The following is a 27,627-nucleotide window of genomic DNA, read 5'->3' on the forward strand; positions in this document are numbered from 1 at the left end:
CTGGTATATAATAGGAGCAGGTTGTTCAATAGGACAAGCAGAGGAGGATTTTTTTGTTTGTTTCTTTTTTTGCTCCTATTTTGGGAACACAGAAAAGAGTTATTCTAATTCACTCAGGCGTGAAACAAATGACTGCATGAAAATTGTGAAATATCTTCAATTAAAAGAATAACAAAACCTGTGGGCTCCTGCTGGGGTAGGGATTCTATTGTAAGAATCCCTCTACAGGTTAGTGTTTAGCATTCAGACCCTCAGTCAGGTGATACAGATGAAATTGCTCAAGAACTTATCTCACAATAATGTCAACCTTTTCTATATAACATAGAATGTCCAAGCTGGAAGCCACAAAAAGAGATGGCCAGCTCCTAAATCTGCGGAGGTGGAGACTAGAATTTAGAGATTTCTTGGTCCAGCTAGAACAGATAGTTAATCTCCTTGTTCTGATTTGATAGCTCTGTCCTTTATGCCACTCAAACTGAATTTTGATACCTATGACAATTCTAATGCCATGAGGAAACACAGATACAAAAGAAGGAGACAGTACCCATTAACTTGTCTTGGGGTGGTTGGACTGAGTATTATGAGAGATAAGGGCAGGTAAACGATGAGTTGCTTTTTCTCCTCCATTATTATGCTGCCTAGTAAGGAGTTGGTGTTCAATATGTGCTTACTGAATGAAGCATTAAGTGAACGCAGTGTTGTGACCCCACTAAGCACTACTATGCACCGATTGTGTGTTGCATACTGCATTAAGTGCTCTGCAATCTATAAAGCACAGTTCCTGATATAGTTTGGATATTTGTCCCCGCCCAAATCTCATGTTGAAATGTAATCTCCAATATTGGAGGTGGGGCCTGGTGGGAGGTGACTGCATCATGAGGGTAGATTTCTCGTGAATAGTTTAGCAGCATGCCCTTGGTGGTGCTGTCCTTGTGAGAGTGAGGAAGTTCTTCTGAGATCTGGTTGTTTAAGTGTGTGGCACCTTCCCTCGCCACCTCTTCTCTCTCTCTCTCTCTCGCTGTTGCTTTCACCGTGTGATGTGCCTGCTCCCCTTTTGCCTTTTGCATGATTGTAAGCTTCCCAAGGCTTCCCTTGAAGCTGAGCAGATGCTGGCACCATGTTGCCTATAAAGTCTGCAGAACTGTGAGCCAATTAAACCTCGTTTCTTTATAAATTACCAAATCTCTGGTAGTTCTTTACATAAATGCAAGAATGGCCTAATACAGTCTCACTAAAGGAATTCACAGTTTACTTAAGAAAACACGAAAGTAAACAGATACTTACAATATTACATGATAAGTGCAATGGTGAAGAGGTGAACCAGAGATGCTACAAAACTTTGAAACTGAGACTCTAGAAAGAAACAGGCCTTCATGTGTTGTAGTGTAGCCAAAATAAGCAATTCATAGCAAAACGTGTTATCAGTTAAGACTGGAAGCTTTGGATAACATACTTATGTCTGACTATCACGTGGCTATTTTTTTTTTATATGAAACTACAGTGCTATAGCATACTCATATACATGAGGATAAGGTCAACTCTGAAGGGAATGGTTATTCCTATTAATACTATCAGACATCCTAGTAAAAACTATCCTGTCACAGAAAATGAACACTCAGAAGAAAGGTGTTACATACTGAATTATGTCCCCACATATATGTGACTATATACGAAGACCGAGCCTTTAAGAAGTAATTAAAGTAAAATTACATCATTAGGATGGGCCCTAATCCAATATAACTGGTGTCCCTTAAGATGAGGCCGTTAGGACACAGAAAACAGAATGGGGGATGACCAGTGGGGACACAGCGAGGAAGCCATCTGGAAACCAAGAAGAGAGGCCTCAAAAGAAACCAATCCATTGATCTCAGACTTCCAGCCTCCAGAACTGAGAGAAAATACATTTCTGTTGTTTTGACCACCTGGTCTGTGATATTATATTATGATGGCCCTAACAAGCTGATAAAGAAGGCTCCAGATTAAAATGAAGAAAAGTCACCTTTTCCTTCTGCATCCAGGAGTTAGACTTTCATTCTGAGCTATTGAGATTTCTAAGGCATTTTCAGAAAAAGCTGGTAAACTAGGCCCAGTCACTGGAAGCAGGTCAGGGGTGAGGCAGAAAATCTGAGTGGGGAAGGCAGGTCAAGCTGTGTCCTGGCTTGGGTCTGAGCTATAACTTATTCCCTGCATTGCACTTCTTTTCTGTTATGGTCAGACTTTCAATAAAATAATTATTAATATTATAACCTGACCATTGGTTCTTTGGGGTGGTTTGCATCCTTTCATTGGAATAAGTGAAGAAGAAATCCTTCTGTGTACACTGGAGTTTCATTTTCACAAAGGAGGGTCATCAAGAAGCAGAGAGCAAGGACAGCAAACCTGAGCAACTGCTGTTGAGCACACGTGAGGCCCAAGGTGCACCTATTAGATAGGAATACCTTAGAGAGAGAGGGGCCTAATTTTAGGCAGACTAGAAGATCTCCTTGAAATTAAGTTAAATGTAACACTATTTTCTATGACAGTTTAATAAATTCTGAAGTATGCAGTTGGCATGAGGAAAATGAGAGACATATTTTGACAGTCTATACAGAATTCAATTTGGAAAGGTAATTATGGGTTGGATTTTCAAACTACTGGTAAAGGTGTCTGTGAGACAGACATTGAAATCTAGAAGGTCTCCTCTTATATCTCTATGACATTTTACAATTTGTAAACTCCTTACATAGGTTTTCAAATTATTTGCCTCAAACACTCTCTGTAAATAGGCATAGTGTTTCTAAGGTCTACTTTTTGACATGAGATCACTTTCAGATGGACAGAGAATTTCTCATCCCTATAGTACAGATAAACCATAAACTAAGCTTTCTCAAGGCCACACAGTGAAAGATCTGGGACTCCTGGTCTAGTGCCCATTTCACACAAAGTATATGCTCTGAGAAAAGCCCCGAGCATCCAAAATTTTAAAAATTTATTTCAGGAAACAAGACACATTCTAATACCATGTTCTACAGCCATATTTCATAATGCTAATTTTGTTTTTCTTGATAATAATTTCTATTCTCTCAACCATTAATGGATCACTAAATGGCATTTAGAGTTTTGGTGAAGCAAGTCCAAGTGCAACTCTCTTTTTCAAAACAAAAGTTTAGAATAGCCTTAGACTTACAGAATTTGCAAAGATAGTACAGAGTTCACATATACCCCAGACTCAGTTTCCTCTACTATTAAAATCTTACAATAGTATGGTACATTTGTTAGAACCAATGAACCAATATCTATATTTTAATATTAACTAAAGTCTATGTTTTACTCATATTGTCTTCATTTTACCTAATGATCTTTTTCTGTACCAAGATCCCATCCAGAATGTAACATTATAACTAGTTGTCATGTCTCCTTAGGCTCCCGTTGGCTGTGCCAATTTCTCAGACTTTATCTGTTTTTGATGACCTTAGCAGTTTTAAGGAGGACTGTCAGATACTTCATCAAATGTCCTCTAATTTGGATTTTTTGCTGTTTTTCATAGTTAGATATGGGGTTGTGGCTTTGGGAGAGGAAGAACACAGAGATAAAGTACCATTCTCATTACATCATATCAAAGGTATATGTTTATTGAATGACTTATCATTGTTAATGATCACCTAGACTACCTGGTTAAGGTAGCATTTGTTAGATTTCTTCACTGTAAAGTGACTCTCTCCTTCCCCTCCTTTCCATACTGTACTCTTTGAAAAGAAGTTACTATGTGTAGCCTACGTTTAAGAAATGGGGAGTTCTATACCACCTCCATGAGGGCAGAGTATCTACATAAATTAGGCAGAATTCTTCTTAAGAATTCTTATGAACTAGATCATAAGAATTCTTCTGCATGGGAGATTTCTATAACTCTTCTTATTCCTAAATATGAATATATTAAAATGTTTTCACATGTATTCAAAACATTCAAAAAATTTTTAATTTTGAATACAGAACTATAAAACATTCCTTTTACCTAATAATGGGGCGAGTGGGGGGAGACTTTTCAGACATAGACATAACCAGGTTCCTTCTTTTGTAGTTCTTGTTTTGAAACACCAGATAAGGTTACTTTCCTGCTTAAAATCTTTCAATATCTTATAATCATGGAGATAGAATCCAATACCTTTGGCTATATAAAGGGCTTGGAATTTTCTTTGTAATACAACTTTATCTCCGGTTATACTGCTATACCATCCCATGATTCTTCCATCCAAAATAATCAAATTGTTTTATGTCTCCTGAACTTACAATTGTCTCATACTTCCAGTTTTTTGTAGGTATTCTCCCAGAATGCCATTTTCTTCTTTACCTATCCAGCGAACTTTTATTTATCTTCTAAGCTCTGTACAACATTCCAGTTGGAACTTTTCAAATTCATTGTCTTCTGATACCTGGTTTATAAAGGCCTTAGACATCCCCATATAATCCCAGAAGACTACGTGCATAAAATGTTTCTGGGAATTATCACACTGGACTGCAACCTTAGCTTTATTTTCCCTCTCTCATTAGATAGCATGCAATGAATAAATAATGAAGTTATGTTATTAGAGTATACCTTCTCTTATTAGCCAATGATAAAGAATATTATTAAAATTTCCTACATATAGGCATTGACTATTGCATATGCTCTTCTACATTGCTGATTTAGAAATACAGTTTTCCAATCTACACATTAGTTGTTCTGTAAAATTTGAACTCAACCCTAGGTCATGTGACTCTCAGCCTACGACTGTCTACATCACTGTAGTGTTTCTCAGTTCGTAGCACTAGGAAGAATATCTAACACAAATAATGAACATGTAATTTCCTGGAATGAAAGGAGGAAAATTTAAAAATCCAAAAGAATAAAAATGTTCTACCAGAAAAAGAACACGCAAGATTGTCTAATTCATTCCTTTGAATTACTGATAAGAAAGATGCTGAGGCTAAAATTGGTAGTGTTCATCTGACAATTATACTGTTTATTAATGAAAAAGCTACGAACTAGATCATAAGGATTCTAACTTCCAACCACAGATCTTGGAGTAGAATATGGAAAAGGTGCCAGTAAAAAGATTTGCCTGATTCCGTGAAAAACATGTAAGACAAACAACTGTCTCATGATTAAGCTATTTTTTCTCTTATGGTGAGTAGCTTAAAATTTATGAGTTCTATAGGGATAATAAATTTTGCACAACAGTGTAGGTGTACAACTTTGAATATGTGAAGCAATTTTTTATTCTTTATTACCTTCTCTTCTTTTTCTTAAAAAAAAAAAAAACACAGTACCAATCTCTTACATCAAGTCGGGTCAAATGTTGCCATAGTTGTCCTCAGGATTTTTGAATTATCAGATTCTTACTATTCTTTAAGCCTTTGATTTGAAGAGTTCTTTTTTGAGTACAATATGTTTGTGCTGTTTTGTTTGGTTTTTCCTCAAGATAGCTTAGAGAATAAAAGTTGTTGAAAGACATGTGCAAATCTAGATATTGACTGCTTTCAAATGACTACCACTCAGAAGTTGGGGGTAGCCTAATTACTGATGGAGTTAAGGACACACTATACCAAAATTTGGCACCTTGGCATTTGAGGAAACAGCAGAAGCAAGAAAATTGCTCTCATTTTCTCCTCAGAGGCAGGTCCTAAAAGAATTTTCTGAATTTTCTCTGAAGACAAGCTTCATGCCATAGATTCCCTTCCTATATCTGGAGGAAAATAACATTGTTATTGTCAAAGACTTGAAGACCCCAAGAGAAATCTGAATAGGCCTTACCAATTTCCTCCCAGCTTATTACATGATCTTTTGTCCTCCAATTATCATCTATATGATCATTTACTCTTCATCAAACTTAATATAAAAATATACAGTTTTTTTATTTCTTTAGGTCTTCATTTGTGAAGGCTCCTGTCTTATGTAAAATTAATTGTATTAGTCTGTTTTCATGCTGCTGATAAAGACATACTCAAGACTGGGTAATTTATAAAGAGAAAAGAGGTTTAATGGACTCAGTTTCACGTGGCTGGGGAGGCCTCACAATCATGGCAGAAGGCAAAAAGCACCTCTTACATAGCAACAAGCAAGACAGAATCAGAGCCAAGCAAAAGGGGAAGCCCCTGATAAAACCATCAGATCTCATGAGACTTATTTACCACCATGAGAACAGCAAGGGGGAAACTGCCCCCATGATTCAATTATCTCCCACTGCGTCCCTACAACATGCGGGAATTATGGGAGCTACAATTCAAGATGAGACTTGGGTGAAAACACAGCCAAACCGTATTACTAATATTTAACAAATGTATCTGCTTTCCTCTTGTTAATCTGCCTTTTTTCTTGGTGCCTCAGCTACGAAAGCTAGATGAGGAAAGAAATCTCTTTTCCTCTATATTACTTAAAAGTTATTTGCATCTTATTTTTTTTTCTCTTAACCATAACTGATATTTAGCAGAACACACACATATGGTCTAAATATTGTAGGTTGGTAAATAGCTCTTGCTTCAAGACCTTTGAGTGGGCTATGCCAACCCTGGTTGCCTTGCCTAACCCTCTCTCAATGCCTCATACCTCCTCATAATATAAGGTTAGCTCTAGGACCCTGAGATAGGCAGCATTCTATTGTAATTTGTTGATATCTCTACCATACCAATTGTTAGTATTTTTATTAACAGTTATTCTCACAACTGAATTCAATACTGAATTCTTTCAGAGGTGTTTTGACACTTCAGATTCTGAAATTATTTAATGTCTCTTAGCCAGGATTTCTTAACCTCCAAAATGATACTTGCCTTGCAGTGTTGTGAAAACTAGTAATTTATGCAAAATACTCAGCACATAGTAGGTGCTTCCAAAAACACAATTCTCAAATACTAAAAAAAGAAGAAAAATGAATATTTATATCTTTCTTCATATATATGCATTATGTGAGAATATAATTCACTTACCAACTGAAATAGAGAGGTAGGAGTTTCAGAAAATCAGGAAAGAGAAAGTTCTTTTATAGTATTAATAATATTTCATAGATGTTATAGTTATATATAGTACAGGGAGGACCTTTCTTTTCTTAAAAAATTAATAATAGCAATTTAATGCTGAATATGATATGATCCACATTTCCAAGGAATTTAAAATTTATTATATAGTGTTTTCTTATAACCAGCCAAATACATAATTCAGAATAAGGTCAGAAACTTTATGATGCTTGAGTTACTTCCAATCATTAGAACCATGGTTGGGCTTTGTAACTTCAATATTTATTGGGCATATTCCATAGAGCAGGCAATATACCAGGCACTGGGGAACATAAGGATGGATAAGACTATGTCCCTCACTTTGAGTAGCTCATCAGTTAATATAAAGTATAGACCTATAAGTCACCGTAGCAAAATGAGATAGATGCAAAATAATAGAAGTACTGTCTGAGAGAACATGAGGAAAGCTTCACAGAATAGTTGTGCCTTGAGGAATAGGTAGAAGGGGAATTAGCCAAGCCTTTAGAGGAAAGGAAGACATTCTAAACATACTGGACTGTTTTTTGCACCGATGTGTATCAGAGAGCAATCAATGCCACATCCAGCCCCTGTTCCCAATGTCATTACTCCCTTCTTTGTGTACTTTTAGTTCCAGAGCTGGGATAATTTTTGGCATTTGATTTTCTCTGCTATATATTTAATCCTACCTCAGTATATTCATGTTCTTGTTAAATACAGTTTAATGGAATAGAAAAATATTTTCTGTAAAAATATTATCCCACCAAGAAAGCATACTCAAATAATGAATTAAGCATTTCAGTTCTTTTAGTTGAATTTTTCTATTCAGATTTCGTAATATACAGGTGACTATTAAAGCAATAACAATTATGGCCATTTAATCGTATTTTCTCCTTCTATTTCCTAGGGAAGGCAATTTATTTTCAAATTCATAAGCTGCAAATGGAGAGTTATTATTATGGTAATGGACTAAAATGTAAAACAAATGTGGTCATGACACGTGGAAAAACATTCCCACAATGCTACCCAGCAAAGATTTGCACTTCTATGGATATTAAAAATATATCTCCTTTATAGCATGCTCAGTTATTTATTCCACATATAGTTCCCAGTGCTTCTTGTGTGCTAGACATTCTGATACAAGGATGGAAGTGCACGGTTCTGGACTTCAAGATTCTAGTTGAGGGCATGGGGTCATTTTTTTAACCTGAGTTCTGCACAAAGGGGATGGTCAGAGGGCTCATTTATATTTGCCTAGTGATGTCAGGGAAGGTCTCGGAGGAGGTGAGAGCTGAAGCTGATGGAATAAGTGGAGTTTTCCAGATTAATATACAGGGAAAGGGCATCCTAGACAAAGGGAACAGCACCTGTAAAGGCACAAAGCAGAGAGGTATGCAAGTGCAGACGGAGGGAAGAGAAGGAGAGAAGGGTTCAGAGAACTAAAACTGAATCCGAAGGTGGAGAAGGATGGGCTGTGTTTCAAGTTCTGAGGTCACAGAGTCACAGCTGTAACAATGGTTCTTTTAGAAAGATAGTTCTTTGAAAACATCCTCTCCCCACGCTACATTTTAATCACATACCTTCAGTTTCAAACTGTCTTGTGTGAATAATAAAGAGGTAGCTACTGCATTTACCCTCTGGTGGTCCCCTAAGACTAACTTATTATGAGGACAAAGATGATTTCTACCTGGTTAACCACTGTACTTCTAGGGCCCAGGACAGCATGTGGCTCACAATTGGTACTCATTGAAAATTTGTGGATTAAATAAATAAGAGGAAAAATTGATTACTGACCTAATATCATTATGGCTCTGGTGACTATTAGCTGTATCTCCTTGGGAAAGTGCTTGACATCACAGCATATCATTTTCAACTGTAACATGTGTGTGCTACACTCCTCTTGATACTGTCAGGATTAAATTGGGTTGTTTATGTGAGTCAGTACAAATGCCTAACTGATAAAACATCTTTAATGTGTAATACATGTTGCTTCCAATTCCTTTTTTTAAAAAGAAATCATTCTCTTTCTCCTATATACAAATTTCAATATCCTATTAAAGAGCCAAACAAAGGAAGCAATCAAAATAGCAACCAAATCTGCCCTGCAATCCCTCACCTCCCGCATGCCTCACCTGCACTGGCCTATCGCTTCCATGTCACTGTCGAACATCTGATAAAAATGATCTAAGCTCACCACCAGCTTTCTAAAGGACATGCTTCAAATCTTAACATGCAGGCCCTTACTTCTAAAATTCCCTTTATAATGATTTATTTTTAAACATTTTATGATAAGTGGTCTTCTAATTGCCAAATCTATTCTTCTGGTAAGAGTTCTCTTACCAGAACTCTTAGCAAGAAGTTCTTTCTCTTTCCATGATTTTCATGGCACGTCAGTCTTTGGTCTCTTCCCTAACTCTTTTTTTTTTTTCTTTCTTTCTTTTTATTATTATTATTATTATACTTTAAGTTCTAGGGTACATGTGCATAATGTGCAGGTTTGTTACATATGTATACTTGTGCCATGTTGCTGTGCTGCACCCATCAACTCGTCAGCACCCATCAACTTGTCATTTACATCAGGTATAACTCCCAATGCAATCCCTCCCCCCTCCCCCCTCCCCATGATAGGCCCCGGTGTGTGATGTTCCCCTTCCCGAGTCCAAGTGATCTCATTGTTCAGTTCCCACCTATGAGTGAGAACATGCGGTGTTTGGTTTTCTGTTCTTGTGATAGTTTGCTAAGAATGATGGTTTCCAGCTGCATCCATGTCCCTACAAAGGACACAAACTCATCCTTTTTGATGGCTGCATAGTATTCCATGGTGTATATGTGCCACATTTTCTTAATCCAGTCTGTCACTGATGGACATTTGGGTTGATTCCAAGTCTTTGCTATTGTGAATAGTGCCACAATAAACATACGTGTACATGTGTCTTTATAGCAGCATGATTTATAATCCTTTGGGTATATACCCAGTAATGGGATGGCTGGGTCATATGGTACATCTAGTTCTAGATCCTTGAGGAATCGCCATACTGTTTTCCATAATGGTTGAACTAGTTTACAATCCCACCAACAGTGTAAAAGTGTTCCTATTTCTCCACATCCTCTCCAGCACCTGTTGTTTCCTGACTTTTTAATGATTGCCATTCTAACTGGTGTGAAATGGTATCTCATTGTGGTTTTGATTTGCATTTCTCTGATGGCCAGTAATGATGAGCATTTTTTCATGTGTCTGTTGGCTGTATGAATGTCTTCTTTTGAGAAATGTCTGTTCATATCCTTTGCCCACTTTTTGATGGGGTTGTTTGTTTTTTTCTTGTAAATTTGTTTGAGTTCTTTGTAGGTTCTGGATATTAGCCCTTTGTCAGATGAGTAGATTGCAAAAATTTTCTCCCATTCTGTAGGTTGCCTGTTCACTCTGATGGTAGTTTCTTTTGCTGTGCAGAAGCTCTTTAGTTTAATGAGATCCCATTTGTCAATTTTGGCTTTTGCTGCCGTTGCTTTTGGTGTTTTAGACATGAAGTCTTTGCCCATGCCTATGTCCTGAATGGTACTACCTAGGTTTTCCTCTAGGATTTTGATGGTATTAGGTCTAACATTTAAGTCTCTAATCCATCTTGAATTAAATTTCATATACGGAGTAAGGAAAGGATCCAGTTTCAGCTTTCTACTTATGGCTAGCCAATTTTCCCAGCACCATTTATTAAATAGGGAATCCTTTCCCCATTTCTTGTTTCTCTCAGGTTTGTCAAAGATAAGAAAATGAAAGCTTGTTGTTCCCTGCCTCTTCTTCTGTCGGTCCCTTACATTTAGACATTTCTCAAAGCAACATACTTTTTTCTCCTTTTTTTCTCCATAATTCTACATAGACTTGGTTTCACAGCTTTGTTCTAGTCTCCCAGTAGCCACTGACAACTAGCCCTGTTTTCTTCATAATAACTAACACCACCCGCCCAGCGTCCTCTGACATCTCTGCATGAGAGTGGGAACATTCTTCCACATCACTGTAGTAAAGACAAATCCTCTTACTGCCCCCTTTTTCAACCTGGTTCTCCTCTTAGGTACATAAGAAAGACTATTACCTTCCTCTTTGAAATGATAATCATTTTCTGGTTCCAAAAATTCTTCCATTCCCGCAGTCTATTCACTCAATTTTGAGAATTTTAACTTACGGCATAGTACAGACTCTTCCGCGTAGCCTCTCACCTCTCTCAGATAATTGCAACCGTTTCCTCCCCACTCCAATTTTTATCTTCTCTATGCTATACTCTATAGCCAAAGCAGCTCTGTATAAAGCACAGAGCTATTCATATTATTCTCCAGTTGGGCCACATTTAATTGTTCTTATTACTAAGAAAGAAAAAAAAAAATACCACCCAAGGCCTTTCAGCCCTGCAGCCACATCTTTGAAACACCTCAGGCAACCTTCTAAAAGTGGAGAAAATGAGAAGGCTTGCCTTCACCTCAATTCATTTTCCTTTCAGATATCTGAGTCCTGTGAGACTCATTACCACTCCTGTGTGGCCTTCACCTTGCTGACTTGGCCTCTGCCATCTCTTCTGCCTGGAATACCATCAGTCTCAGCCAGATGAACTTCTTCACTTACCACAGCCCAGATTCTCCCTCTCCAAGGTTGGTCTGGGGCTTTGAGTGACATTTTCTAACACTCAACACGTTAAACAAATTATTTTTTCTAACGTTTAGAGTTAGAAACAGTCTCCCTCATAAGTGTGTTTTATACCCACCCACAGAAGTAAGTTCCAGTGATGGTTATCTTTCGTTCATTCGGTCTGTTATTTTAGGCTGCTGCGTTATCATCATTAGAGTGGGATCATTGACTTTAGGTATAAGATTAGCAAGAAGGTTTATTACTTCAAATTAGACCTTCTGATGAGATTCAAATTCTCCCATATAATTATTGCCAGCAAGAAATGATCCACCACCATACATTTAATTGCGGTCTTACTTTTTTAAAGGGGGCTGCAGGGAGGGGGAGAGTTACATGGGGAGATTGATTCATTGAAGTGAGTCAGGTAAACAGCGTTTAATGCTGAGAGATTTAAAGGTTCATCCGTTTCTATTTATTCCTGTAACTTAAGAGCCCAATTAAGTATAATGGGTTAAAGTATTAAAAATCGGTTTGATTATCTCTACTTACTCAGTGAGACACTGATTAAAGCTTAGGAAAAAGACAATTCTATTCATAGAACTGAGAGAGGGAGAAAGATCAGAAATGGTTTATGAGCACTTTTTACCTTATATTTTCAAGGCCTTTAATGAGGGGAAAATAAGGAAAATTGAAAATTTGTTCTTCAAAGGCTGACCTAATAAGTGGAGGAGGCAGTGACAATGCTGTGTTACTTTTAGGGTGTGACAACATGTACATTCCAGTTGCCAAACATATGCCTCATACCAGCTTGCCCCATCTGTGCTCCCTGAAAGATAATATCTTTTACTGAAATAAAAATGTGCTTTATTCTTTTCCTTGTCCCTCCTACCACCACTGAGTTGTGTCATTTCAAATTATTTTAAGCTACAAATTCTTTGGTGACATTAGTTTAACCAAGATGTCAAGGTGACAAAACAGCGTATTGGAAAGAGCACTGAATATGAAGTCACAGGGAATTGATCTCAAGTCCTAATTGTGCCTTATTCTTTCTTTCCTTCATTCATGCAAGAAATGTTTTATAAGCCAGCTATGGGACCTTGGCCAAGTTAATTAACCACACTAAGATTTAGTTTCCTCTTTGTGTAATATAGATATAATCACTATGACTTGCCTGGCAGGATTGTTGTGAGGATAGCATCAAATTATTAAACTGAAATCATTTGTACACTCTAAAACACTATGTGAATCCTCAAGTTTTGATGCTGAGAGGATAGTGAAATGGGAAACCTTAAGATCTTAAAATCCTGTCTTGCTTATGTAGCGTTTTACACAGTTCCACCCAGTGAGCATTTACTACATGGAGTATATATACTAGAAGCCTCAGGAATGCATAGGAATACATAACGATACATAACAATATATGTAATATGCCATGATTCTCTCCCTAAGGGAAAGGGAGGGGAGAGGGAGAAGTATTTACCCAGTGCAATAGTAATACAAGACAGCAGAAGTCAAGAGTTAAACAGTCGATGCAGACAGTTAACACATGAGTTTACAGGGAAGATGGTGTGAGGAAGGCTGTAATACTGCCTTATTGGATACTCATGTCATTGAAGGGGACACAGTGTCCAAATGACTCTCATGGCTAGTTAGGACACAGTCACAGAGCCGGCAGCTGTTCTCCCTGATAAGTACCCCCAAGGTAAGACCCTGGAAATAATCACAGAAAAGAAGGAGTGATGAGTTCTGGACTGATGAGTTGGTGGAAAACACAGCCCTCTAAGAGGGTGGGATAAGAAGGAGGCTCTGGCTTCCCTTGCAAATACACTATTTGTTCTTCCTCTCCACCTTAAGTCACTCCTTGTCCTGTTTCCTCTCTTTCATTCTTCTTCTTATGACTTCTATGCTCTCATGTACTCTATGTTCTGTGGTAGAAAAGGCGTGTTGTGTACACACAAAATAAAAGTACCTGTGGGTTCCACAGGAAGATCTAGCTTACTCCACAGCTTATCCTTTAAAGCTTACGACAACACACTGAGCGATCCCTTTAAACTCTCTGTACCTCTATTTCCTCTGCATAAGGGGAATAATGCTTACCTCGTAAGGAAGGCAATGCTTAACAAATTCACATTTTTTTTTTGGCTTATAATAGGTACTTAATATATACCTCAATAATATTACTATTTATTGTTAGTTGTACCAAAAAAATACCCACTACGGGGTTGGGGGTTATCCTAAAAGCCTTTAAAATAGCATTCTTTTTAACACAAAATTATAGCAAATATTTCCCCTTACCTCATTTCAGAATGTGTACTTTGTATGAAATATCCAAAGTTGATCGGAATACTTAATAATTTTTAAACAAATTCTACAGCATTTATATTGAATAAATCATAAAATTGAATCATTTCTACATTACTAATATTTTGATATTATTAGTTTTGTGGACAAAAAAGAGAAGTTGTTTGAAGTGATAGATTCAAAGTAGTTACTTATTCTTTAAATGAATTTTTGCTAATAAAAGATATATATTTTTTTCTCTCTCTCTTTAGCTGCTAGGAAGCTCAGAGTCAAACCAAACTCTCAAATCTACCAGGTATTACCAGATCCCAGTTTTCTTCTTTGTCCGGTTTTACAAACCTTATTGAAAATTATTCTTTTTATAAGTTGCCTCACACACTAGCCTAATATCTTTAAGAGACCAACCATAGATAACTGCTTATTATCCTCCATCCATACATGAACTGTATTAGGCTGTATTCATGCTGCTAATAGAGACATACCTGAGACTGGGTAATTTAAAAGGAAGGAGGTTTAATGGACTCACAATTCCATGTGGCTGGGGAAGCCTTACAATCATGGCAAAAGATAATGGAAGAGCAAAGGAACATCTTACATGGCAGCAGGCAAGAGTGCTTGTGCAGGGGAACTCACATTTATAAAACCATCAGATCTTGTGAGACTTCTTCACTACCATGAGTACAGTATGGGCAAAACTGCCCCCATGATTCAATTATCTCCACCTGGTCTCACCCTTGACACATGAGAATTATTATAATTCAAGTTGAGATTTGGGTGGAGACACAGTCAAATCATATCAATGACCTAGCACTGAAAAGTCAAATTTAACTGAGAAGCCATGTGCTATAATTGCAGAAGGAGTACACCCCAATGAAGTCTAAATCCAAGTAACATGTACATATTCAAAAGACTCATTGCTTGCAAAGAAACAGATGCTTCTGAATTGATTTAACCTGAATATCATTTAGCTACTCCTCAGTTATTATTTTCACCATTTGATTATTTCTCAAGACTATGACAGCTCTGGCATCCTCAGTTCATAGTTCCCAAGGTTGCCCTTGAGATCATCTCCTTTCCCAAGTTGAAAGAAGCAAAACCCATAGAGGAACATATGGAAATGTTTTATGTTTATGCCTATAAGTTTTGTATATCACTTCTGATCATATTCTATTAGCTACAATTCAGTCATATGACCAATCTAACCACAAAGGAACTACCTCTCTAGCTCATAGTAGTAGTCTAGCCCATACTGCTAAAACTACAAGGTCTACATCAAAATTTATTTCTGTTTACAAACAGTTTATTGATAGAAAGCATCACAATGGAAAAATGCACTGCCATGCACCCGTCCATTTCATCTTGTGAACCATGGTGTAGTAGCTAATTTAAGGACTTTGGATTCAGAGTTTTCATTTCCCCATGGGAAATTACTTAAACCTGCTATATTTCTCCTTAGGTCTGTTTATAATCTTTGTAAAATGACTTATTTGGCATCAAATAAGCCTGCAGTTAAATCCTGGCTGTGGCATTGACTGCCAGGAGGTTTGGGAGATGTAGTACTTTTAAAAAAATACTCCCAAAGTGTTCAAGTGAAATTTTTTTCTATCAAAAGGTAGGGTTTATGTTTTTCTCCTTGAATCTAGGCCCTGTGATTGATTGACTGAAAGAGTGTGGAGGAAGTGATGCTATACCAGTTTCTGGCACAGGCTTTATTGAACTGGCAGCCTCCATTTTTTGTCTCTTAAGATGCTTACTCACAAAATCCAGCTGGCATGCTATGAAGAAGCCCAATAAGTCCTTGAAGAAACCCATGTGGAGAGAAACAGCTGGTCGTGGTCTGCATTGCTGGCCATGTTGGTGAGCCACATTGAAAGTGATTCCTGCAAGTCCCTGTTGTATGCCTCCCTGGATATCTGGTGGATCCAAGAAGGGCTGTCTCAGCCAAACTCTATTTGTGAGCAGATAAATGACAGGTATTGCTTAAAGCAAGTAAGTTTTGAGATGGTTTGCTTCAGAGCAATAGATTACTAGAACAATACAACAGAGTTTTGTTTATTCTGTAGGAAGAGCTACCACTAGATTGTTGGCCAATTTCAGAAGAATTTCTATGCCTTATATGAATGTTACAAAATTATTTTGCTTAAAATTCAGCCTATTCAAAATTTTATAAATTTCAATCAGCTTCCTCACTAGACTTCATTAATAAAATAAATTATAATATTTATTATTTATTGAATTAATCTGTACTATACACCTCATGGGAGCATTTCTGGTTTTCTAATTTGATTTTATAATAATTATATTAATATATTATTATATCTTTTTAAATTACTGATAAGAAAACTTAGGCTTAGGGAACCTACCTAGCAGTTAGCATCACCTGGATAGGCACACTGATGAGTGAACGCTTAAGCCAATCAATATCCTCCCTCCTGTTTCATGCTACTTTTTATGTACATTATCTGATAAATAATAATTAAAAATCAATCATGACAGCAATGACTGAATAGGCTAAGAAAAGGAAATAGCTTGAATAAGACTTTATTGACAAAGTTAGCCAAGTAGTGGAGTGGGCAGAGCTTTCTAGACAGACAAAACAGTATAAGCAAAGGCTCTGAGGCATGCCATTTGCTTTGCCAGGGAGCTGCATGTATTTTAGTATTATTGGGATTTTGAGTTTCTAGAAGAGAAAATGTGCAAATGTCTCAGGATCCTCAGAGAGTATGTGAAGGGTGGACTGGACTACCTAAGAGTGCTGGGACTACTATAGTGATAGTTAACGAAAGAGTACTTGGAAAGCTGCAGCGTTTGACGTCATGCAGGTGACATGATTATCTCTTTTACGTGTTTCTCCATTCCTCCAACTATAAACTCCTCAAGGATAACAAACCAAACTGATGGTTCTGTGTACAGGTCCCATTTGTAATGAATTTTTTAATACAGAAAGATGTTCAAATATATTCTCTCAATGAGTGAATTTTCACTTAAACATTCTAATTTTAATAAAATGTTTTCCAGGATTACTTTAATATATATCTCCCATTCTCTTGGAATTTTTGTGAGACAATGGATTATTTCAGGACCAGTTGAATTTAATAGGCTTATTATACTTTGACCAGTTTTTTTACGAGTAAACAATCTGTCAGTATAGGAGTAATTCATATTAAATCCCGTGTAATTTATGTATAGATAGTTTGGGTTTTGTTCATTTGTTTGACCTTTTACTTGTTGATAGGTAGGTAGGTAGGTAGGTAGATAGATAGATAGATAGATAGATAGATAGATAGATTTAATGTAAGATGCAGGCTCATGAGATTATGGAGGCTGAGAAGTTCTATAGTCTGTAGGCTGGAGAAGCAGAAAAGCTAGCAGTGTAATTAAAAGCCCTAAGAGTTGGCTGGGCACAGTGGCTTACGCCTGTAATCCCAGCACTTTGGGAGGCCAAGGCGGGAGGATCACGAGGTCAGGAGATCGAGATCATCATGGCTAACATGGTGAAATCCCGTCTCTACTAAAAAATACAAAAAAAAATTAGCCAGACCTGGTGGCAGGTGCTTGTAGTCCCAGCTACTCGGGAGGCTGAGGCAGGAGAATGGCCTGAACCCGGGAGACAGAGCTTTCAGTGAGCCGAGATTGTGCCACTGCACTCCAGCCCGGGTAACACAGCGAGACTCCATCTCAAAAAAAAAAAAAAAAAAAAAAAATCCCTAAGAGTTAGAGAGCTAGTGGTATAGATTTCAGTTTGTTCAGTTTGTCTGAGGACCTGAGAACAAGACCACTATAGATCGCTTCAGATTGATGTCACAGCTCAAGCACTCAAGAGAGTTAATTCAACCTTCTATAATTCTGTTCTATGCAGGCACTCAAGGGGTTGGATAACACCCACCCACATTAGGGAGGGCTACTGACTTTACTCAGTCTATCAATTGAAATGCTAACCTCTTCCAGAAACCTTCACAGACACACCCAGAAATAATGTTTAACCAGAAATCTGGCATCCAGATATAGCCCAGAGATAGACCAGTCAAGTTGACACATAAAATTAACTGTTATATCCATATATGCTAGATCTATGATAATAAGTAGATCAAGAGCTGAATTAGGATGAAGAAGACCTGAGTCACAGCTATGACCTCTGTTCCTCTGATAAGTTTTTCATCATGAAAATGATCATCATTTTCTCAGCCCTGGCTATATCAGGATTTTATTGTGAGAATCAATACTATCACTTTACTATTTCAGTAATAACTATAGAAGTAGCAGCAGTAGCAAAAACATTAATATTCATGACCAACATAACAACTCCACTATATCCAATATCATCTTTTACTGGGGACTTGCCAGATGCCAGACACTACAGCCAGACTTTAGTTACATTACATCATTTAATTTAGAGTAACCAATGAGACATGCTCTATTATCTTCGTTCCATTATCTTTCTTATTTACACACTTTTCTTGGCATAAGAGTAGCTTTTGATATAATAATGAAATCAGGCAGGCAACAATACATGGTGCAACATGATCTTTACTGCATAAATGTAAAATGCAACCAAGGAATAAAACCAGAAACAAAAAATATGACTCTCAAATCAAAGTGGCTTAAACATTTTATCTCTATATTCGGTCTCTCCCATGCCATGGCCAGACTTCTTTTTAATTCAAGTAAGGTTGCCAGATTCAGCGAATAAAACTAGAGACTACACAATTAAATTTAAGTTTCAGCAAAACATCAAATATTTAAAAATATAAACATATACCACCTATTGCATGGAACATACATAAGCTAAAAATTATTTGCTGTTTATCTGCATTTAATTTAGTTTGATATGCTGTATTTTCTCTGGCAACGCAATTTCCAACAGCATCTTAAGGGTATGGTATATATGGAATTTAAAAGTACAGACTTTGAAGCTGGGCTCAAACTTCACCTCTGACATTGTGTTGCTTATACAAAATCTGATTCCCTTCTCTGTTTGAATTTCTTATCTTAAACTAGGGGAAACATAGTACCTACCCAATAAAGTTTTGGGAAAAATTAAATGGGTTAAAACAGAAGCTTTACTATAGTACCTAAGGTAATGTAAAAAGAATGGTATTTTAGTAATTTTCTGTAGCAGCGGACTTCTCACAATGATTTGTAATTGTTCATTTATCTTTGTTTCCTACATACCAAGAGATATTTGAGAATGCAGCATATCTTTTTTTAATACTATAACTAAATTTATAGCATTATTCTTGATACATGACATATATTCAACAGCTATGACCTCTGTTCCTCTGATAAGTCAGAATCTGTTCCTCTGATACTTGAATACAACAAATATCTGTTGAATAAATATATCTTTAGTAGATTTCTAAGTTACATCTGATACCTTATTCTGTTTCATAGTGCACTGTTCATTCGTCTAAAATGTAAACTTATAGTCCCTACCTGAAACCATCTTATGGATATCCTATTAGCAGAGATTAGATGATCTGTACTAACAAAATGAAGCTCTATTTCCTTTCTTATAAAATTTAGGGGGCAGAAGGCCAGAATACCTACTTCATAGAGAAGACCAAAGAGCCTTAAGTGCCAGGGTAAGACACAGAGTGGGATGGCTCTTCCATGAACATACTTCTCTGAATATTATCTCCTGTTTTAGTTGCCACTTTGTCTTTCATGGTTAGGGTTGCTCTGGGTCACCCTTCCTAAGACGGCCACTTCACAGGCAGCCTCACATATCTGAATCCCAATGCTCTTGGACTCACGCTAATGTTCTGCTCTGGATGAAGCTTTTTTAAAAAAATTATTATTTATTTATTTAATTTTCCCAAACATTATCTGTCAACCAACTACTTAAAGTTTAATTGGAATGAAACTAAAGTGGGGATTTTCAGTCTTAGTTGTAATTTATAACTGCTTCAACTATTCTTCCAATATACCTGGAGAGCTTTCTAAGGTTGCTGATGCTTCACAAAAGACTTGACAGTCACTCTAGTTACAAGCAATTCTGTTTGTTCACTCAGAGTTTCTCATTCTCATTTCAATGTTTCCAAAAAAAAAAAAGAAAAGAAAATCACTGGAAACAAGGCTGTGGTTTCTATTTCTTATATTGTTATGTAATATAAAGGTGAGACTGAATGCAACTACCATTTATTGTTTGCCAGGAGGGGTCAAGCATATGCTAACATACACCTTTTATTTCAATTTCCCGCTTCATGCCTGCAGTATAGATATTTTTTTCCCATTTTATGTATCAGGAAAGGTAAAGTGGCTTACCCAAAGACACAGTCCTGCTAAGTGGCAGAGGTAAAATCAAAATCCACATCTGTTTTCTTTGCACAGTATGAGGTTTTAAGGACAGTGTGCTTTAGGAGAATGAGTTCAACTCTAGGTTCTGCTTTTAAATAACTGTGAACACTGGATCAATGCAATCAATTTAATTCATTTTAGTTCAATTCTACATTTACTGAATACCTGCTTTATATAAGACTGTGCAAGACACCACAAGAAATAAAAGTTGAAAAGGAAATGGTGTAAGTTTTCATCAAATTAAGAACACAGTAAAAAAGATTAGCTATACATGCAAAAGCTGCACTAAAAAACAAGATATGACAAGTCCTGTAAAATAGCATAAATTGGTTACAGACAGAAAAAAAGAAAAGTTGCCAGAGAAGATCAAGAAAAGGAAAATTTGAGCAAGTCACTCAAGGCAAGGGAGTATTAATAGTCAATTTTGAATGTCAACTTGACTGGGCTAAAGAATGTCCAGATAGCTACTAAAACATTATTTCCGGGTGTGTCTATGAGGGTGTTTGTGGAAGAGATTAAAATTTGAATTGGTAAACAAGTAAAGAAGATCTCCCTCACCAATGAGGTTGGGAAGCATCCAATTCTTTGAGGGTCTAAATAGAACAGAAAGGCAGAGGAAGAGCAAATTTCCTTTCTGTTTGAGTGGGTGCATCCATCTTCTCCTATCCTGGAACACCGTTCTTCTTTGTTCTTGGGCCTTTGAACTAGAACTAAATTACCCCACTAGCTTTCCTGGTTCTCCAGTTTAAAGATGTCAGATCATGAGACTTCTCAGCCTCTGTAATCACGTGAGCCAACTGTTGTAGTTCCAAAAATAACTATTTCTCTCTCTCTCTCTCTCTCTCTCTCTGTGTGTGTGTGTGTGTGTGTGTGTGTGTGTGTGTGTGTCTCATACTGGTTCTGTTTCTCTAGAGAATCCTGAGCAATACAGCAGTTTCTCTTAGAGCTTGGGAGACAGCACTCTTGAATTAGAATGTCCTGAACTCATCCTAGCTTTACAGCTATTATGAATGTTAGCAAAGTGCTTAACCTCTTGCAGCCTTGATTTCTTCACTGTCAAAAAGGGATAAAAATATTTTCACCTAATAAGTTTTCTGTGGTTGTGAGAAGCAGATACGCTAGACAGCATTTGTCAAAGTACCTAGCATACCTGCTGACACAAAGTAAGTAAACACTCAAAAAAGATTAAAATTTAAGACAAAAGAATTAATATTTTTATAAGCAGCATGGAGGATGGGAGGCCACAATCAAAATCTCCAGGGACAAAATGAGTACAAACATAGAAGGCAAAAAAAAAAAAAAAAAAAAAAGGAAGAAATATGTTTGTGAAACAGAATATAATTGATGGTAGGATGTAAGCTGATTTGAAAGGGAGGGAGTAGAATGCAGAGTGTCAGGCTGATGGTGTGAGAATAATCGAAGTGAGGTATGACAGGTGGCCCTGATATGGTACTGCTCACGGAGGCTGGATTAACTGGGCGGGAGCAGAGTTGGCCAAAGGAGAACTGGCAGATCTTGGCAACTCTTGAGTTATGGTCTGGAAAGGGATGGGCTAACTCTAATCTTATGTTTTTGCCTTCTGTGTAATAGCATCCTTCAAAGAGAAAGAAAAAACAAACAAACAAAAAGATAAAGGTTTTTATTTTAAAAATATATGTATATATACATATATATCTTTGGTTTGGTGCAAAGTAAACTTCAGTTGATGAATGTGGAGCTTGAGAAGGAGTTTTGTTACAGCAAATCTAACAGTGGGTTGAGTGCTCAACTTGTTCTGAATTCTATAATTATATGTTCTTTATAATCCTCACAACATACTCTAAAATAGAAATCATAAGGATTATTATTTTGGAAATGAAAAAACTGAAGTTTCAGGGGTTTTAGTAACTTATCTAAAGTCATGAAGCTACAGTGTGGCTAAGCAAGAATTCACACCTAGGCCTAATTTCAGCATCCATGCTTTTATCTAGTATACAAGTACTGTCTCTCTTGAAAACAATCAATCCAAATAAGTTAAATCCATTGTAACATCTTAGTGTATGATGGTAAAAACAATCTAGATAATGATACAAAGTGATATCTTCAGTAAATTATTAATTACTGTAAAATGTCTTTGTTTTACTAGTAGTAGTTTTGCTAATAAGTATTAATCTCTAACAGACAGTTCACACTTAACCAACCCATTTGATAATCAGTTCATTTATTATAGAGCCTTAACACAGTTATTATGTAGCTCTTTAAGGGTCTGAACTAAGAGAACAGCATTTTCAAAGCTGGGGTTTATAACAAGAGAAGATCATAGAATTGATGACAGTTGATCTCTACACATAAGGGAATAATGAGTTTTTTTTAATCTAAGAGAACTGGAAAGTCTGCTTTTTGAAAGGGTTCCTTGGCAATATAGATATTACCTCAGTTTTACAGATGAGGAGAAGGTTCTGTGGTCCTTTTCAAAAGCACATAGAATAAGTGTTGGAACCGAGATTTAAATTTGGAAATGTTTTATTTCCATCCTAGAACTAGAGACGGATCATGAAGAATTGACAAGAATTGACAAGATGGAACAATTGAGCTCATTTGGGTAAAACTATTATATAAGCTCGAGTAAGAAAGCTCAGTAGGATTTTAGTCAGACAAAAGAAGGGAGTAGAAGGAATTTCAGACCAAAATGACCAGTTATCAAGGCATGCTGGTACTAAATGGTGTGTATTGAGAACAGGGGGCATTCCATTTGTCTGTAGCATGGGATTTGAGGAGATGGAGGGCAGAAGAAGGGCTACATTGTGAATAAGCTGAAATTTCAAACTAAAGGTTTTGAATTTTATTTTGGTGATGAGTAGGAAAAAGTTAAGTGACAGAAGTAGATGAATTCTAAAATTCTTAAACTGTATGTCTATAAAGGAGGCATAGTGTAAAAGTTGACAGGCATATGATATATACAGAAATATGCTGATTCTCCTTTTCTATTTCCAAGACTGACACAAGTAAAAGTAAAGCCATCATACAAGAGTGCATTAGTGAAAACATCACTGCCTGTCAAAACATTTAGAAGAAGGAAAGAAGATATTTTTAGTCTGTGATTGTAATAGAATAGCTGTGAAACAGTTTGATATTCTAGTCTAACAACTTTATAAAGCCACAACAATGACTACTTTTATCTTCCTCATCAAAGATGACGCACTTTTAATGCTCAAACTATGGCCAAGAACTTGGTCGGTTTCCAAGTTAGCAAACAGAACTAATGGATTTGAGCCCGTAGAGTGGCTATCCTAAGAAACTTTCCAAGGTGAAGTGATATTTATTATAATAAAAAGGAAACTATGGTAACTAGGCATAAAAAATTAAAATAAGTAAGCAGTAATCTAAAAGGCACTTATATTGATAACGGTTGATATATAAATGTAGCATTCTTGGGGTAGCTCCTGGAACAGATTCAAACACTCTAAAATATGTGTGTCCTCTGGTTTGAAAGAGCTCTTGTACACACTGCAGCATTATCACATGAGCACTAATAGGACTGGAAATTACACAGTATGTCCTAGAAAGATTGCCTACTAATCCAGTGACTTTCAGTTGAAAGTATGGAGGTAGGAAAAAAAATAGAGAACAATTCAGAGAGCTAATGCCATGAAACTAGAGAACCAGTAAATAGTAATGTTAAACAGATAATAGATTTCCTGGATTGAAGACTCTTCAGGTTAGAATATTTTAATTTTCAAATTAGTAATCAACACACATTAAAGGTAGAATACTGATTTCATTTGTTTAATATGATAGAAGCAATGAATGCAGAAATCATAAAGAAATTTTTATACTCTATATAGAACCATCATTTTTTATCTTTGCTGCATCAAACTCTACCCATCTTTTTTTTTTTCCAAGAAGATAAAGTATAATTAATGTATCCAAGAGTTATTCCCTGGTATAAAGCCCTGTCTTCAATGCCATCCAATCCAAGTGAGGAAAACAAGGAGAGGTGGGTTAGAGGAAAGAGTGTCGGTAAGGAGAAAACCAGCAATTCCTGCCACACTTTGTATAACCTGATATTGGTCAGCCTTTGGAAATGACATCTTAAAGTTGTGGATTCTGGCAGTCACCCTGTTCTTGATTAAAATATAACATCTCAATTATCTAACTGTCTTTTCACCAACTGCACTAAGTTCTGCAATAATAGGGACACTATTTAACCACCTCAGCACTTCTGGTAAGAAAGCAGCTACTGGCTGGTCTCTTATTGGGAGACTGTTTTGTTTTTTTTTTTCCTTCTGAATCTCAACACAATTTCCTTCACTCTTCTACCTTAAATTTGCTAGCATTAAAATAATGTATAGCATCTCTGCAAAATGGATATTTATAAGATTCATACCCCTCTCCTTAATGTCACTTCACTGAATAGAACAATAAGCCTCTGTTTCTTTTTTAAAAAATGTTAACAATAGTAATAGCAGCAAACCATGTACTGAGTGCTTACCTTGAGCCAAGTATTATGCCGAGAGCTTTTGCATATCCATTTAATCCTCACAAAAGTTCTCTGGGGTATCATGGTCATTCTAACAGCTGGGGAATCAGGTAAAGATATGAGTAACTGTCCCATGATTTTATAGTTATTCCTAATGGGTTGGGATTTAGCCTAATATCATTAGATATCAAAGACCTTTCTTTTAACCAGTGATTTCCAAATTTCTGTCTCTTTGAACATTGATTCCTTAGGTTGCTCCACAAAAATAAATAAATAAATAAATAAGTGATCTGAGATCAAATAAATTTAATAAACACTGCATATTATGTTTTTCCCTTGGAGACTTAAAATGCATATTAGGGCAATAAAAGTTCTAAAAAGGCATACAGTCAAGAAACCAGTTTAATTTTGATTATCTATAAATTTTCCTAATTTATTTGAGCATGGAAAAGCATGTATTCTCTATAAATTATCTTATACATCACCCACTTTGGAAAATATTGCCATGCTTTTTTCTCTTGAGTCAATAATTATAAGTCTCTTTGACTTCCCATTGTCTACTTTTTTACCCGTATATAAGACTTGCTTAATTACTCTACCTTCTAAAGCCTATCTTAATGGAAGTGGTGCCACCCTTTTTTGACCAGAAAGCTCCTATTGATAGATGAGTAAAGCTGTAACTAAACAATAATCTTATCTCCTTACACTCCTCCCTTTCCTTATCATCTTCTCTCCATCCCCTGTCTTGGACCCTACTAATTTTGACTGGATCTTGAAGTTATAGCTAAGACATGGTCTGCACTAGAAGGTCTCCCAGAAACACACTACCCATCAGGTTGAATGAGAATCTTATCTCCTATGGTACTATGGTACATAGTTCTGAATGGTATGTGGCTTTTAATTCAGTTCTTGAACACATCAGTATCTGCTACAAAGAAATGTGTAGAATAAGGAGCATGGAATCACAAAATTCATAGACTTCATGGAGGCAATGAATCTAACATAAATTTTACACTCTCAAATAACTACTCTGGCAGATCAAACCCCTTTATTTCTTGAAAAGGTATTTACAAATTAAAATTAAAGCTCTTCACATTGGCCTTTGAGACTGTTAGCAATATGTATCCTATCAACTGTTGTGGCTTTACTTAGATTTGTAATTCTTTTTTTTCCAGCTCAAGTCTTTTCATTCTTTTTCTACACATGCAGCACGAATATTAGAATGAACATAGGGACAGGCAGAATACCATTAAGCAAAAAAGCGAACACTACCAAGTTAATTTGCTATCTTATGCCTCATTTTCCCCATCTATAGCCTAAACAAAAAGTAACATTCACAATTATTGTTGTGAAATCACCTGGCACCTAATTAGTGTTTAGTCAACGTTAGCATTCTTTTCAATGTCAAAACCTTTATTCATGCCCTTCTTGCCATCTGAACCATAATTTGCTAAGACTCTGAAAGTTTAAGGTTGTTATGAGCTTATTTATAAAGCTTGCCTTTAAAGTCAAACAGAGTGAAACGATAGAAAGGATATAGTATTTGCAATCCGACAAACCTAGACCTGAACTCTTGCCATCTCCACTTCTTGACTATGTGACTGTAAGTTATTTAACCTCCCAAAAGTTCAGTTTTCCTATCTCTAAAGTCAGGGGTACAACATCTACCTCATGAGGTTACATCAGGCATTAACTGGAATAGCAAAAAAGAAATGTCTAGTATTGTGCTACTGTTAATCTCTATCATTTCATGCAGCATTTAACCATAGCATTATTTCTTGACAAATGTAGTGACTGGGTAAGAACATGTTTCTTCCAGTTAATGCTAGATATTAAACTGAAGGAAATCTACCAGGGTGTGCTAGAAGCTGCTAAGATTTACCAGAATTGATTTTAGCTCTTCCATGTAGGTTTGGGGAGTGATGCAGTCAGGAGGGACAGAAGAATGTGCAAATGGAAACAGATGAATATTCCAGGCTTCCAGGGTTCATGCAACCCAATCATCAAACTCATATTCCCAGAGCAAGGCTACTTATCCCTGTTGAGCTTGGCAGAGGAACAAAGAATACATGAGCTATCTGTGCCACAGAATTAGAGACTGAAGCCTGGAATTAAATCAAAGATGGCATTTTGCCCTTCCCCTTGGTAGTGAAGCTATGTACTTGTGTAATGTCTTGTTTCTTCCAAATTTCAGAATGCATTTCTGAGAGTAGGGACATGGGAAGAACCTTTTCACTCAATGGATGAGTTACTGTACCTGATGCTTCAGTTTTTCTACTTGCTGCTAAAGCTTCACTTTTTCAATCCATCCAGCAAGTATCATTCTAGATTGACCTTCTTCAGTTTCCTTTATCATGATGTTCACGAACTGATTTATATCACACCAATACTGATTGGCCCAGATTCCAAAACCATATATAATGACCCTGATATTTTTATTAGCATATTTTCTAATTTCCAGACTTCTTATTTATATCAATACTCAGAAGAACTGTAAATTGTTCCTCTTGTAATAAGTTTCTGTTCTAAAAATAATAAAAGAGCTTACCGATGCCATGAACAACTGCTTCAAGTAAAAACAACATAAGCCATAGGCACAATTCCTGTATAATCTATTGGTTTTTTGTTTGTTTTGTTTTGTTTTTTGTTTTCTGAGATGGAGCCTTGCTCTGTTACCCGAGCTGGAATACAGTGGCATGATCTTGGCTCACTGCAACCTCCACCTCCCTGATTCAAGTGATTCTTCTGCCTCAGCCTCCTGAGTAGCTGGGGTTACAGGCACGTACCACCACACCAGGCTAATTTTTGTATTATTAGTAGAGACATGGTTTCATCATGTTGGTCAGGCTGGTCTTGAACTCCTGACCTTGTGACCCACCTGCCTCGGCCTCCCAAAGTGCTGGGATTACAGACGTGAGCCACTGCGCCTGGTCAAATACATTATTTTCTAATACCTTACTTTTAAAAATAGCTT

At 36.6% G+C, this 27,627-nt stretch overlaps 2 long non-coding RNA genes across 2 annotated transcripts in view; both read right to left on the minus strand.

The window, feature by feature from the left end:
• Positions 1–27,627, minus strand: part of LOC135967082 (uncharacterized) — a 1,183,085-nt gene that overhangs the window by 243,400 nt on the left and 912,058 nt on the right. The window lies entirely within an intron of this gene.
• Positions 15,187–26,981, minus strand: LOC135967274 (uncharacterized). Its single transcript, XR_010581257.1, has 3 exons — positions 26,154–26,981; positions 24,666–24,751; positions 15,187–15,810 (listed from the first exon to the last, which is right to left on the minus strand). It is a non-coding gene; the product is annotated as an uncharacterized lncRNA (long non-coding RNA).

The sequence above is a fragment of the Macaca fascicularis genome, chromosome 14 (assembly GCF_037993035.2).
Source record: "Macaca fascicularis isolate 582-1 chromosome 14, T2T-MFA8v1.1".
Taxonomy (NCBI): domain Eukaryota; kingdom Metazoa; phylum Chordata; class Mammalia; order Primates; family Cercopithecidae; genus Macaca; species Macaca fascicularis.